The following is a 16,535-nucleotide window of genomic DNA, read 5'->3' on the forward strand; positions in this document are numbered from 1 at the left end:
TATATTCGTGATAGCAGTGTTGACGGTCTAACTCTTGAGTCAGTTCCTGTGGTATGTGAGTTTGCAGAGTTGTGTCCCGCAGACTTGCCAGGCATGCCACCTAACCGTGATAATGATTTCTGCATAGACTTAGAGCCATGGACCCGCCCTATTTCTATTCCGCCATATCGGATGGCATGATCAGAGTTGAGGGAATTAAAAGAACAACTTCAGGATCTCCTTAGTAAGGGTTTTATTTGTCTGAGTGTCTCCCCGTGGGGCACTCTTGTACTGTTCGTGAAAAAGAAAGATGGGACTATGCGGATGCGCATTGATTACCGCCAGTTAAATAAAGTCACTATCCGAAATAAATACCCCATCCCTCGTATTGATGATTTGTTTGATTAGCTTTAGGGGGCTTCGGTGTTTTTGAAAATTGACTTGAGATCGGGTTATCATCAGTTAAATATTCGGGCAGAGGATATTCCTAAGATAGCTTTTTGGACTAGATATGGGCATTATGACTTTCTCGTTATGTCTTTCGGGTTTACTAATGCCCCAGTTGCTTTTATGGATTTGATGAATGGCATTTTTAAGCCATACTTAGACTCCTTTGTGATAGTATTTATTGATAACATCCTGATGTATTCGAAGAGTAAAGAAGATCATCAAATTAGGTTGCTGAGAGACAAGAAGTTGTATGCCAAGTTCTCTAAGTGTGAGTTTTGGCTTGCGTCTTTGTCCTTCTTAGGACATGTGGTTTAGAAGGAAGGAATTATGGTTGATCCTAAAAAGATTGAAGCAGTGAGAGATTGGGCTAGGCCTACATCAGTGACAGAGATTGGCAGCTTTATGGGGTTGGCCAGTTACTACCGCCGGTTCATGAAAGGGTTTTCTTCTATTGCTTCGCATTTGACCCGTTTGACTCAGAAAGAAGTACCTTTTCAGAGGTCCGACGAGTGTGAGGATAGTTTCCAAAAACTCAAGACTCTATTGACTACAGCTCCTATTCTATCATTGCCCATGAAGGGCAAGGACTTTGTGGTTTATTGTGACGTTTCTCGTTCTGGTTTGGGTGTTGTTTTGATGCAGGAAAACAAGGTGATTGCTTATGCTTCCAGACAGCTGAAGATTCATGAGAAGAACTATCCTATTCATGACTTGGAGTTGGGAGCTGTGGCTTTTGCGTTGAAGATTTAGAGGCACTATCTCTATGGTGCCCATTGCGAGGTATTTACTGATCATCGCAGTCTTCAGCATGTGTTTACTAAGAGGGATCTTAATGCTAGGCAGCGGAGATGGATGGAGTAGCTTAAGGATTACGATATTACTATCTTATATCATCCTAGCAAGGCAAATGTGGTGGCAGATGCCTTGAGCAGGAAATCAGCTAGCATGGATAGTTTGGCCCGTTTGATTGTGTCAGAGCGTCTGTTAGCCATGGAGGTTCAGACTCTGGCTAATAATTTTATGAGGCTTGATATGTCTGATTCGGGCAGAGTTTTAGCTTGTGTTGAGGCGAGATCATCGTTTCTGGAGCAGATTAAGGCTAAACAGTTCTAGGAGACGAGGTTGAGTAAGATTCACGATAAATTCTTGCGTGGTGAGGCCAAGGAGGCGGTGATTGATGATGAGGGTGTCTTGAGAATCAAGGAGTGCGTTTGTGTTCCTCGTGTTGGTGATTTGATTAAGACAATTTTAGTGGAGGCTCACAATTCTAGATATTCCATTCATCCTGGTGCTACCAAGATGTGCCGTAACTTGAGGTAGCACTACTGGCGGGCTAGGATGAAGCGTGATATTGTTGAGTTCGTTGCACAGTGTTTGAATTTCCAGTAGGTGAAGTACGAGCACTAGAGACCCGGGGGTACGCTTCAAAGGATACCCATTCCAGAATGAAAGTGGGAGAGGTTAGCGATGGATTTTGTGGTTGGTCTTTCGAAGACTTTGGGTAAGTTTGATTCGATATGGGTCATTATTGATAGATTGACCAAGTCTGCCTATTTCATACCGGTTCAGATTACCCATACTGCCCAGAATTTGGCCTAAATTTATATCCGTGAGATTGTTCGTCTAATATGGGGTTCCTATTTCTATTATATCTGATAGAGGCATGACGTTCACATCCCGATTTTGAAAAACCTTGCATTCCGAATTGGGTACTAGATTGGACCTTAGTACAGCTTTCCACCCTCAAAGTGACGGCCATTCCGAGCGGACTATTCAGGTCCTATAAGATATGCTCCGAGCTTGTGTGATTGACTTCGGTGGCCATTGGGATCAGTTCTTACCATTGGCGGAGTTTGCGTATAACAATAGTTACCACTCGAGCATTGACATGGCCCCGTTCGAGGCTTTTTATGGCAGGAGATGTAGGTCTCATATCGGGTGGTTTAATGCATTTGAGGTAAGGCCATGGGGTACAGATCTTTTAAAGGAGTCATTAGATAAGGTTAAGGTGATTCAGGAAAAGCTCATGGTGTCTCAGAGTAGACAGAAGGAGTATGCGGATCGGAAGGTCCGAGATCTTGAGTTCATGGTTGGAGAACAAGTCTTGTTGAAGATCTCACCCATGAAGGGTGTGATGAGGTTTGGGAATAAGGGTAAGCTTAGTCCCATATTCATTGGTCCATTTGAGATTCTTAATCGTGTGGGGGATGTATCCTATAAGTTGGCTTTACCCCCAGGGTTGTCGCATGTGCATCCAGTGTTCCATGTCTCTATGTTGAAGAGATATCATGGAGCTGGTTCGTTTATCATTCATGGGGATTCTGTCTTGTTGGATGAGAATCTATTCTATGAGGAAGAGCCTATTGCAATTCTAGATAGAGAGGTTTTTAAGCTGAGGTCGAAAGTGATAGCGTCAGTGAAGGTTCAATGGAAAAACCGTCCTTTTGAGGAAGCTACTTGGGAGACCGAATCTGATATGTGCAATAACTATCCTCAGCTTTTCGCTGAGTCAGGTACCTTTTCCCTTGTTTCTCTTCCTTGTCTGTTCGGGGACGAACGGTTGTTTAATTGGTATCTGATGTAAAGACCTGCTATGTCGTTATAGGGGTGATAGTAAACTAGACCTCCGTGGGGAATTTTGAGGCCACGAGTGAGTCCGTAGTGTGTTTTTATGTACATGTGCATGTTTGGTTTACGTCTGTAGGGCCTCGGATTGGTTTTGGGAATTTTGGGTCAAAAACTGGTGGAAAAACTCGAGCTACTGGTCAAAGTGGACCGCTGCAGCAACTGTGGGACCGTTGTAGCGAGTCCACCGTAGGGGGTAGAGGTCGCCAAGGGAGCAACAAAGGTTAATGAGGTCCGCCAAAGCGGGACATCTCCCGCTATAGCACGGGAGGCAAAATCAGTGTTTTATATTCTTCTTTTCGAACCCATTCCCCACATAACTCCAAAACAGTTCCCGAGAACACTGTGGCGATTTTCTAAGACTAGGGCTAAAATACTCTTGAAAGATAAGTCTCAAACCTTTACTCTGTTCATTCCATCATCATCTTAAGTTCCATGATTAGTTTAAGGTTCTCTAATGGTGATTAAAAGGTCTAAAGCCCTAGAACTTAAGAAACCCTTGAATAATGAATGGGTTAGTGATTTTATTGTTGTTTATTCATCTAAGGTTATAGATTATCGCTTCCTAGGGTGGGAATTCAAGTCCTAATGGATGAGAATGATGTATTGAGACTTAGGGTTTCATAAAGATGGTAACTTTAGCATATAAAACTGCTTGTAAAAGGGTTGAATTGATTAGAAGCCCATGAATTAGAATAGTATGATCTTTGGGAGAAAGGTAATGATGAGTTCACCATAAGTGATAGTTCAACCAAGTGGAAAGAGTAAAAATAAGTCGGTTTCCCTTTCGAATTTGTTGTATTGTTTGAGTAGATGATTCGAATACTCATGTAGCACTATATTTCTAGACTTTGAACGTTCTGAGGCGTTGCGGAAATGAAAGGCTCACGTGGAATAGCTTGCATTGTTCCAGTTTTGCGTTGAGGTAGGTTACGGTCTACTTGAGTTAGACTTTGATTAGTTGATAGTATATGTTATGAAATTGATAGAAGAAGCATGATTAGGGCTTCAGACATAAAGTGTGGTTGGAAATTCCTAAGTTTGACATTGATTGATTTACTATGTGATGAACTGTTATGATATGATAAAGAAGAAGTTAGTGAATACTCTTCTTGTTGACTTGGAGTAATCCTTATTCATGCTATTGATGAATTGATTTTTGAGTCTTGATATGGCTTGTGACATGGTGACTTATGTTTGTTGATATTGATTTATTGACTATTCACATTCCCTATTGATTGTTGGAATGGAAATACATTGAAATGAGAAAGAACATATAAATATGAAAAGGCACATTTGGCAGGGGGTAAGGATGTGGCCTAGTTATGGGCTTGTGATCCGAGGTCAGTTCCGGAGCGAGTGGTACATGGACAACATAGGTCCCCTGCAGGCCATGGCTATTTGGGCAAACAATACCATTTAGCATGTGTGTACGGATATGTGACAGAATTGAGATAATTCGTGAGTTACGGTTGTGTTGATAATGACATGGGTTGAGTTACTCTTATTGATTGCTATTTGTGTGGGCTTATCTTATTTCGGTGTTAGATGATTCATGTTGATAGTTTCATATGGTTATGTGTTGTTGTGCCTATATGTCTATTCTATTTATTTTGTGATTGTATGCATGATACTAATCTTAGTCGGCCCATGATATCTACCGGTACATAGTGTTTATACTAATACTACCTTGCTGCATTCTTTTGAGTGCAGATTGTGATCCAGCGACGTCTACCAGACCTCATATTTAGCGTAAGGCCAGTTTTCGACAGATTTGAGGGTGAGCCCTTATCCATGCTAGGACGCCTGAAGATCTTCTCTTATTGATTTCTATTTTCATTCCAGACATTCCTTATATTATTTCAGACAGTTGTTATTTCCTTCGACAGTTTATGTTTTAGAGTCCTTGTACGATGACTTTCGGATTTTGGGTTGTAATAGTTGGGATTTCCGCAGTTTATTTATTTATGGCATGACTAGACATTTTGGGTGATTATCATAGTTGTTATATCCTTGACTTGCCTAAAAGTGGTTAATTAATTGGTAATCGGTTGGATGGTTGGTTAAGCAGATGATTCGCCCACTCGGAGATTTATGTGGGTGCCACTCACGGCTGCTAGGGTCGTGACACGCATAGTCGTCATGGCGGCCCTATCAAGTGCCTTGTCCTGTCTCAGAGTCCCTATACCCTGCAATTTGCACTTGGACTGAATGTGGTGAAAGAACTTCTTTGCAGGCGCAGACCATATGCTTTCCCCTCCATTTTATTGCCAACAACGTCCAACCACATATTCACCATTTCATCATCTGAATGTTGGGTTGACTCGCCCTAGTCACTGCTGGGGTGAGTTTGGTTGTACTCCTCTAGATGATGTTTAAAGAGAGTCTATATATTAAAAAATAAAAGTTAGTAAATACAATTAATATTATGAACGTATATAATTACTTTAATGAATTTAGATAATCTCAACCCTCTCCTCGAGCCATTGATCCGAATCTGACTCGTTCTTTTTCTTCCTTATGTGGTCTCCCGGGAAAGCTCCTCATGAGTCAGCTCACGCCCATGTTTTTTCTTACAAACAAAATAAAATTACTTGACTACATTGAATAGCATATAGTAGGAAGAATAATATTGTAAGACCTAATATAATTCCTATTATTCATCTATAAAAATACCGAAAATACAGATATTAAATTATAAATTAGATTACGGATAAACTTAATTTAATCTTTAAATTACTTTAATTATTCTAAATATATTTTTTTATGAAGCTTCAAGCTAGTTAAGAGTATATATTATCTAACAAACAATAGAAAAGTAAATATAAACAAAGGTGCATAAGCGGTATATCAATAAAAATAAAGAAGGTGCACAGGCGGTAGTGATTAGAGTGTGATAGTAATAATTAGAGAAATGATAGTAACTCAACTAAAAACCACATTTATAAGGAAGAAAATGGAGGAATAGAGGGATTGAACTAGCAAGGATGGAATTAAAAAAAGGACATTTTTGTTTGGTTCGTCTTCCCTTACGTAATATTTTCCTGAACAAAATCTTAAAGGGTCATTTTCAGTAGAAACTTCTCAAGCTATAATATGATGCACTGTTAGTAATATTAGTGTTTTCTTTCGTAGCAAACCAAAAAAAAAAAAGATAGTAACTCAACTGCAAACACTACATGCGTGAACTTGTTCTTGTTGGAAAATTGGGGGAGGAGAGGACATCAAATCACTCAAATTCTCTCTTGAAGACAAGTGAGGCAACAATTCTTCTTTTGTTCCACTCAATTTGACTTACAAAAAGGCTACATTTTTTTCTTCCCATATCATATGACTATAGTACCTAGATAGTTATAGGAATTTTCTAGCACGCACCTAGACTACTACATGCACCTTATTTAATTCTAGAAATTCTTTTTATCTTCGTAATTCATGAATAATTTTTTATCTTTCCTAGTTCATGAATAAAACAATACACGTATCTTAATATTTTTCTAATACATGAACTAGGACAATTCATGTATATAAAAAAAGACTTTTTCTTTTCCCAAAACAAGGTTCATTTTTAACACTCCCCCTTGAACCTTGTGGTCAGAATTCACAAAAAATTCTTCAACTTCTCAAATCTGGATTTCAGCATCTTCAAGTTTTCTCTTCTTCTTTTTCTTCTTCTTCTTCTTCTTCTTCTTCTTCTTCTTCTTCTTCTTCTTCTTCTTCGAGTTTGAGTCGATCACAGCCTTGGCTTCCAAATCTAGCTCAAGACCATATTCGTTATGTGATCTCACTATTCTTCAAAAGATCCTCATTTTCTCAGATTCTTTCATCGTCTCGTAAGATGTTATCTTCTTGAGATTGAGGTTGCCATTTCTAATAATTGTGTTTCAGAAGGCACATCATCAGTTTCATCAGAACTTTCCTCTTCGCCACTGCTCTCCCCTTTTGAAGATTTCTCAGTAGCATGAGCAGTTTGTTTCTTCATCATTTTCTCAATTATCATATTTATTGTAAAAATCTTTTTTTATTTTACAACAATAGACAATATTTTAGAAGTGTACATCTCTTTAGGAATCACTTCCTTAAATTTCATCAAAGCTAGAGTTAGATTCGACAACATGCTTTCTCATGATGATAATCATAATCATCTTCATCTTATCTCGTTTTCACAAAAAGAAACATTCTCTGGCATCTCTTCATCAATCCGAGTATGGATTTTCATATCCATCTTTTCCATGGCAGCAATATCATCTGCTACCTCTCTACTCGAGATTCTTCGTGGTTCAGCTACTTCAAACACAACTGCTTCATCAAGGTTGACACCTTTGTTGGACTCCTTGCCCTCAAAAACATCCTTCAAAAGTTGATACCACTATAATTTCTTCAAGTTGGTGCTCCTCTAACACAACATTCTCATAGCTATAGTAGTTAATCTCATTCATATTCATTCTCTTGAATCTTTTGACAAATTTGGATTCTTTACAGGTCCCTCAAGAGAAGTGGCTCTGACACCAAATGTTGGAAAATCGGGGAAGAGAAAGCACTCTCAATTACTCAAAGTCTCTCTTGAAGACAAGTGAAGCAACAATTCTTTTTTTGTTCCACTCAACTTGACTTATAAAAAGGCTACATTTTTTTTTTCCCATATCATATGACTATAGTACCTAGGTATTTATAGGAATTTTCTAGCACGCACCTAGACTAATACATGCACCTTATTTAATTCTACAAATTATTTTTATCTTCCTAATTCATGAATAATTTTTCATTTTTCCTAGTTCATGAATAAAACAATACAAGTATCTTAATATTTTTCTAATACATGAAATAGGACAATTCATGTATATATAAAAAAAAAGACTTTTTTTTTTCCAAAACAAGGTTCATTTTTCAACACTTCTTATATCAATATCAATAGTTCTAGGTTAACCAGCCCATAGGCCAATGTTAAGGTTAAGGTTCTTCATAGTTTATTTTTTTATGATCACATTAGTATATATTGTAAAGGAGGAGTGCTCCTCTATTTTAGACTTTCTTGCATTTCAGATTATGGGAAGAATGACTAAGCTCATTCCTCATCTTGTATTGGAAACAAAACCTTATGTCTCCTCAACCTTTTGTTCTTTTGTGATTTTATATACAAGGGTCCAGCCTAATAACCATTAAAGAGTTGGATTTTTGATTTAAAAAAGTCCTTCAAGCTAGATCTTGATTTTAATTAATATGCATAGTTGTCTCTGTGGGAAAAAATAGTTCTACTTCTAGGTTAAAAGGAAACTTTGCTAGGACCTCCCTCATCCCTCCTGACCAGAAAGAGAAGCAATTAAATTTTGGGGTTGGTAAAGGTATCATGGTTTTGAAAAAAATTCTTCATTCATTTTGGTTCATAGAAGTTGCAATTTGCTTTAAAAATTGTGCATCCGAAAATACATCTGGATCCTCGACTGTGCATTTAGATTTATTTCATTAATTGAAATTCGACATGGCACTATTAAAAAGTTGTGGTGGAGTGATACATCATTTGGCCATGAGAATTATTTTTTCTTGGAATAATTTTCACTTTATTTTAAAATTAGTGGATGGTTATAATTTTTAAATCTAACTCTAATTTGGAAAAATGCTCCAAACTTGTTTTTTCAACTCAATCTTCATAAATTTCAAATAAAGTGTTCTCTACAAAATTTCATCTTCAACTCCTACTTCATAAATTCCAAATAAAGTGAAAAAATATTTAAAATTATGGCCAAACGCCTACTTAATTGCATATTTTGCATTCGAATCCTAGTAATTGAGTAGGCTTTTGATGCACCCCTCGAAGTGAAATTTTTTGGCACACCCTAAAATGGATATCAGATACGGGTGAAAAAAAACATGATTAATTAGATCAATGTACAACTAGCACAGACTAGTAGGTCCCGTATCTATTGACTCAAATGAATAAGCACGTGACATCACATGTCAACAACAGGCGAAGGCGTATCTCAGTGACATGGAATTTTATACTCCTTCGGTTTCAATTTATGTGAATTTATTTGACTGTGTATGATATTTAAAAAAAAGTGAAGACTTTTGAAACTTGTGGTTCAAAGTAAGTCTTGAATATTTGTGTGGCTGTAAATCACTTCATAAAGTGAATTTATTTTCAAATTAAAAAAGAGATCATTCATTTTGATACAGACTAAAAAGGAAATAGATTCACACAAATTAAAACAGAGGAAGTATATCAATTTAATCATCCTAAATATAGGAGTACTTATTAATTTAATACCACTAGGATCCTCTGGTTTCTCCGACAAATATCTATCTGTCGTCGGTGTCTAAATCAAATCGTAATATATTTTGTATTCATTGATTTGTACAAACACCAAATACAATAAATATTTTCCGTCCCACCTGCCAACAAGAGAACTGACACCAAAGACGAATCTCAAATTAATATGTAATGAGTACTGGCTTATTACTGTTTTTGTGAGAATGGATCCGGGTACATGTCTTTAAAGTTTCCACTTGTAGTCTCTGTATTAGTATAATTTTGAGGAGAAGACGAGGAATTCATTTTTTTACTGATTTTGATATGGGCCAGTGTTTTAAAAGGCGGGGACGTAATGCGGGGCATTTTACATACGTCTCGACGAGGCGTAAGCCTCGAGGCACGGGGGCGTAAGCCACATGGGTATTTAATTTTTAGTATTTCTTAAAATAATATAATTACAATAAATATTTTCAAATAGGTAAAATTAAATTAAAAAATAAAAGAAAACTGTAAATAAATGAAATATATATATATATATATATATATATATATATATATATATATATATATATATATATATATATATATATATATGTATATGTGTGTGTGTGAGCGCGCGCGCGCTTGATCCTCACAAAAAAAAGATCAAAGCAATCCATTATACACCGCTTATAACTTGTAATTATATATAACATAATTCTACAAGTATAAACAATACAATGAAATAAAAGCTATTATGAAATGCAAAACAATTCTAACATTTTAACTTTCAAACACGGAAAAAACACACAGATTCTTAAAACACTATTACTATCATACTATTCATTTTATCTCCCTATAAGCAAATAATCAATAAAATTTATCAATATTACAATTAAAACATAACTTCTTCATGAACAAAAAATAAAATTATATGATTGATACATAGGACTTATGATCAATGACAAGTGAAAATGTACAATTCCACTATGTGTTTTTGTTAAAAAAATTAAGTGATATTCACCCTCACGACGTTCTCAAATAGTAAATACCCAATACTACGACTTGTTATATGAGTTACACCCAATCTTCTACTTCTATAGATGAAAAACTATTAAGTATCATTATTTTGTTAAACAATTATGAGGGTAAATGATTTTAATTAAGGAATTTAAAATATAATTTGTGTAAGAACTGTTAGGCGAGCCCTGGGCGTTGGGCGTTAGGCGTGTTTAGGGCGTACGGTTGGGCGCTTAGGGCGTAAGCCTCATAGGAACTAAGCCCCGCACGTTAGCCCCAGGGCGTTTTGCCACTGCCCTGCCCCAAGGCGAGCCCCGGGGCGAGTCCTGACACTGCCTTTTAAAACAATGATATGGGTTACTTGAGTCAATTTTTTATCGAGAACAATCTCTCTACCTTCACAAGGTGTAAGGCTGAGTACACACCATTCTCTCTAGATTATACTATTGCGGAATTATACTGGATATATTATTATTAGGGCAATTTGAAGGATTGCCCTTCGCTGGGGGTGGTCTTTAATTTTTGCCCTCAAATTGGTGGTCACGGAGTCCAACAAAGGTGTCAACCTTGATGAAGCATCGGATTCTACCGAATAGCTATATCCACCCCTGACAGCGCCGGATTCAATATTGTTCTAAGCTTAAACTGAACTCAATATTTTCTATATAGAGCGTGTATAAATATATATATATATATATATATATATATATATATATATATATATATATATATATATATGAATAATCAGTAAAATGTTAACAAATATTAAACTTTAAAATCAATAAATACAAAAGTATTATAGAATTTACGGAAAATGGTGTTAATTGGGACAAAAATGCCTCTATATCACATACAACTTAACGGAAGACTGACAAGGGCATATCTACACGCATACATTAAAGGCATATTTGATCTAATTTAGTTCTCAACTGTAATTATGCAACAACTTGTGAAATTGCATTTATGAAGCAATTTGGTTAAATTGTAGTGAATTTTCTTACCAATTTAAGGCATCACAACCACATTATGAGTCATTTTAGTCACACCCCAATCGTGATAGAGCATAATGGGCACCCGACCCTTACTTAGAGCCGAACGAACCCGCTGGTTCTCGTTATACTCATAGTCTCACTTGACTCTTAAATCATGAGATGAAATGCATGATGAAAGCTTTTCAAAAACATTCTTTCTGTCTTTCTCAAATCAAGTGAAATCTGTAATGTAATGCATAATGATACATCGGCTTACATAGCTGCTTACAAAGCTGACGTACTGTATACATGACTATGTCTGCAAAAGTCTCTAACGTAAGATATGACATCAAAACCTAAGTTGGGACAGGACCCCAATATACCCATAATGTATATGACTCAGCTCATATATACGGGAATACTCCGACGCGGCATCACTCCGAACCGAATGGAGTTTACCAATCCAGCTAATAGCATGGAACATCCTACAGGCAAACTCCTGGATAACTTTCCGACAAAGCAATATGAGGCTGTGTGGCATGCAACACAGCGCTCCCAGGCAAAGGGACGTCAGTACGAATAATGTACTGAGCATGTAAGGCATGAATAATACTAGCATAATAAAGGAATAATGAAAACATGAGGCGAAGAAATAACCTGTACATCAATTGCCTCTTAAGGCGAATACTATGCCTGCTTAACTTTTAAAGGAAAACACATGTTATGCATATCAAATATATCATCATCGTTAACCCGCGTCCGGGTAACTATCGCACGCCGCCCACTAGTGGTGTCATGTCCGGCCCTCTAGGCACGGTGTAATCATAAGCAGCCCGCCTTAGCAATGTCATGTCCAGCCATCTAGGCACGGTGTAATCTCATCATTATATACTTATCATAAAGCATGCATTAGGAATCAATTAAGTACTACAACTCTATCGGGGTGACGTAAGGTCGAGAACCCCCGATTCCATCATGGAGTAGTCGTGATCATCATGCCTTACCTTGAATGGACTAGCATTATAAAGTGAGTCTAACAACAACGAATAACATCAAGGAATCATATAAGGAACATTAGCTTCGTAAGAATATCATATCATGAGCTTTAGGATCTCTAGACTTAGACTCATCATCATCATTGTCATATTCACAACGCATCGCTTATCTTTATTTCATGAAAAGCTCTTAATAATCATAGACTCATAATTTCCGGAATATAAGAGAGTCATGGAGTGATAAAGGAAGTCATATCATAAGGATCATGCCTTAGAAAAAAAAGGGACTAGCCTTGAATACCTTTACGTCTCTCCAACTTTATCAATTAAACTCTTTCCTCCAATGTTCACGATTCTACATCCAAGAGAATTCGTAGTAAGATTAGATAATCGAAAACATACTTAAGTTTAAGCTAAGGCCAATGAAAATTGGGCAGCATCTCCTTTGTTTCTACAACTTTCTCCATATAATATAACAAATCCCAAACATCAACAACATACCCACAATACCATAATCAATAAACTTCGTTAAGTTAGACATTATTCAATTATCAAGATTCCCTCTCAAAGTCATTCATAACCATAGCCATAATACAACACCACCTTCATCCTCACATAATGCTTCTACAATATTCTTAATACCATTTATAACAAGATTATACCCATAACATCTCAAGAATCATGATTCATATCAGACTACTATTCAAGAATACCAGTACTCTCATATTTGTAACCCATTTTCTACTTTCTTCCATAATCCAAGTCTTTCAGCCATTCAATAGTCTTAATAACATGAAATGATCATAAAACTCACCTTTGATTGTGAAGGAATGGTTTTTGGATGGAAATGTTTCACTTAGAGAAAACTCTAGCTCTACTTCTAAAGAAATTTCTAGCTTCCATCAACCCTCATTAACATTCTTGCACTTGATTTCCTTGGATCAATGATGTTGATCTTTGATTTCCCTTGAATTTATGTTAGTGAAGTATGTGGAACCTTCTAGAGGTCTTGAGAGAAGTGGAGAAGTTGGAAGAATGAAAAATTAAAGGTGGGAACATATATTTATACTTGAAAAATACTCAGCCCGACGGGACTTATACGGACCCTTATGCGGTCAGTATAATATTATATGGTCCGTATAAGTGGCCGTATTTCACCATCAGGGAAATCCCTTTTTCTGTAAGGTTATACGGACCCCTTATACGGACCGTATAATGTTATACGAACCGTATAAGTGGTCGTATAACTCCATTTTTCTGAAGTTAATCTCATCGTTTCGATCTTCAATCCTTATAGAACCTTCTTAGCACTTTTTTAACACTTCATTAACAATCTACGGAGCGTTATAACTCTTCCTCAAGACATTATTAAACCAACATTAGCTCGGTACTTTGCAAACCCTTTCCGAACACGACCTACATTTCACTTCCTTCAACAAACTAGATTTCACATAATCATATGACTTCAAAATATTATAGTATGCAGTTTAAGCTATCTAATACTTCCCTTAACCTTGTAAGGATTTCGTAATCACGTTAAGTTCACATTAGCCTACTCACACGGCAACAAATCCGGAATTTCCGAGGTGTAACATTTTTCCCCCCTTAGAACATTCGTCCTCGAATGTTAAACTAGTCATGTATAAGTATGCTGGTTATGGTGATATTATGACGAATCAATTACTCTCCTATTATTCTATACCTCTCCTTGCTTAACTTAATACCATTCTCCACCTGACACCTTTATTATTGAATTCCCAAAGAAAGTTGTCATAATTTAGCTACCTCCGTAATTGACTGCAACTTACTTTATCCATCAACGTTTGAAGCTTAGGTCGAGTTTTTCTTGTTTGGAAGTCCTTTCTTCAGTAACACTGCAGGGTAGGAGTTGTTTCCCTTGGGTAGGTTTACCACCGCATATTGGTTCCCCTTGTTTTCTCTTGTAATTCTTATAGGTCTACTTTCACTCTTCATTTAGGTCGCATAGTCCATAGCGTACCTCCTTCTTGGAGTCCTCTTTTTAATCCTCTAACATGCACTATCTCTAACATTCCCTTTGAATACTTGAAAACGCGTTTTCCTCTTAGTAATGACTCACGATTTCAATACTCCCTCGATTCCTCAGAAACATCCTTTCGAGAGACATAAGTGAGTCACTTTCCTGATATGATCCTCCTTGATACTCGGACTCGTCGATCCTATTCCTTGCTCGATAATGGTATTAAGCCTCACATGGTTTGCAAATCTCTTCCATTTCCTTCCTTCCATATGACTATGATAATGGTATTGATTCACGCCTGTAGAGTCTAGATAAATTCAATCTGAGAAGTCTTGTCATAGGTGTCCGTCGTCGACTCATCAAAGGCCTCAAAATTTTTGAGAATTTCATAACCCTCTGGTAAACTGTTGAAAATTCGCTATGATCGTAATGATACAAAATGAAATTTCCCAGGCGTAATATTCTCCTGGAAAAACCCCTTATTCAACGATCCTATCGAGTTCGCAAGTAATCTAGCACACCCCAGAGCTATCGTAGGAAACGCATAACATATACTTATACCATATTCAGGGTAATTGTCCTATTTGTCCTTAACGACAATTCCAACTCAACATTATCAATTTACCATATATTTTCCCTCAACTGACCCGGAGTATCACAAACATGTTATTCTCGCTTACCTCTTGCTTCTCTTTTTAAGTACCCAATTGGTTTCATTCTCGACATGTAAATACTTGCAGATTACATAACCGTTCTTGTGTGATTCATATATGCACATCTAACCTTATTCGTAAACTTCCCTTCCTTTGGTTCGTTCTATTTTACATATCTCCAATATACCAAAACTCTTTTGTCTATCTGTTGTAACTTATTTCATCGTACTCTTTTCTCTCATTTGATTGTCCCTTGATTATCACATCTTATATTCTACTATAGAAAACTTTATGTCCCATCTTATTTGCCACTCATAAATCACAATATCATTTACAAACGACTCTACTGTCAATTTCCTTTGCCTCTATTCCAGTATAGCATTGCTATCCTCTACCATATTCCTTAAGCAATTTTCCCTCAATGTCATGTTGATCAAGGTCTCCACGAATGATTTTCAGTACAGTCTCAGATACTGCCTCTCTTCTTGTTCATCTACTTGCTAGCTATTAGGCTCATTTCTGCATAGCTCTCATTTTTTTGTTTTAGAGTCTATATCTGTCACATCTTAGGGCTTATCGTTTCAATCTCCACACTCATATTTTCCTTACTCGCTTCCCCCCTTTAAGGTTTTTACTTATACCATTCTCAAATCCGTTGCCTCAGTTCCAATCTTGAATTCATATATCCCTTTCCTCAATTGCCTTATTATACCGCATCATTTTTATGTAATTTCCCATAATTTATAGCTGCGATAATTCATGTGTGAAGTCTTAACATACTCATCTTGCAGTTTTGTAATCAAGTAATGCAATCGACATAGCAATCCAAACAAGGATGTGTTTTACTTAGCTCAACCGTTAGTTATGAGTCAATCTCTACATCCGCTCCCATTAACAGCTTCTGCCCCCATAGGGATACTCGAAATAGTAGTATGTCTAGTTATTCGTACCATCCATGCAATGTCACTTACCCCATTCTTGATACTCAGAGTTCACTTAGAGCGTCATATTTCCCTGTTCTTCCCATCTCAAGTTATTCCTCTCCTTCCCATAATCGACTTATAGTAACCATAAATGCATTTTCCCTTGAACCCGCCATCATTGTTTTCAAGGATCTGAGTCTCAGGCGCAACTAGTTCCCCTTATGCCTCATACTCTTTTACTTTCGTGTTGCACTCAGCGTTGATTTCAAAACCAATCATATCATGTTTGTCGTTGATGATAGCCTTGCTTTATCGCTTTATCCTCGTACGGTAAACTCATAACTCATGGCCACATTTTTCTCTCCAACTTAGTCCTTTATATACTTTACTCTTTTTGTCTTGGTATAGGATATTCGTAGGAGATGCATCTTCCTTTTCTCATAATATGACTACTTCTTAAGCGCGCGTACTGCGCTTATTTCCTTTTCTTTCTATACCCATACTTATTCCTTTACATTCTTTCCTCCTTAATTTATCTTATTACCTCCCGTTTTATAATCAATCCCTTATTCCTCGCATAAGGAACCCTATTCTTAACTCAGTACCATCTTGTCCTTTAGAAGATAGCACTTCTATACCATCCATTCTTCGCTTCCAAAACCTATTATGTTCAATTTAATCATCCCCCCTCATC

This window comes from Lycium barbarum, chromosome 11, assembly GCF_019175385.1.
Source record: "Lycium barbarum isolate Lr01 chromosome 11, ASM1917538v2, whole genome shotgun sequence".
In the NCBI taxonomy this organism is placed as follows: Eukaryota; Viridiplantae; Streptophyta; class Magnoliopsida; order Solanales; family Solanaceae; genus Lycium; species Lycium barbarum.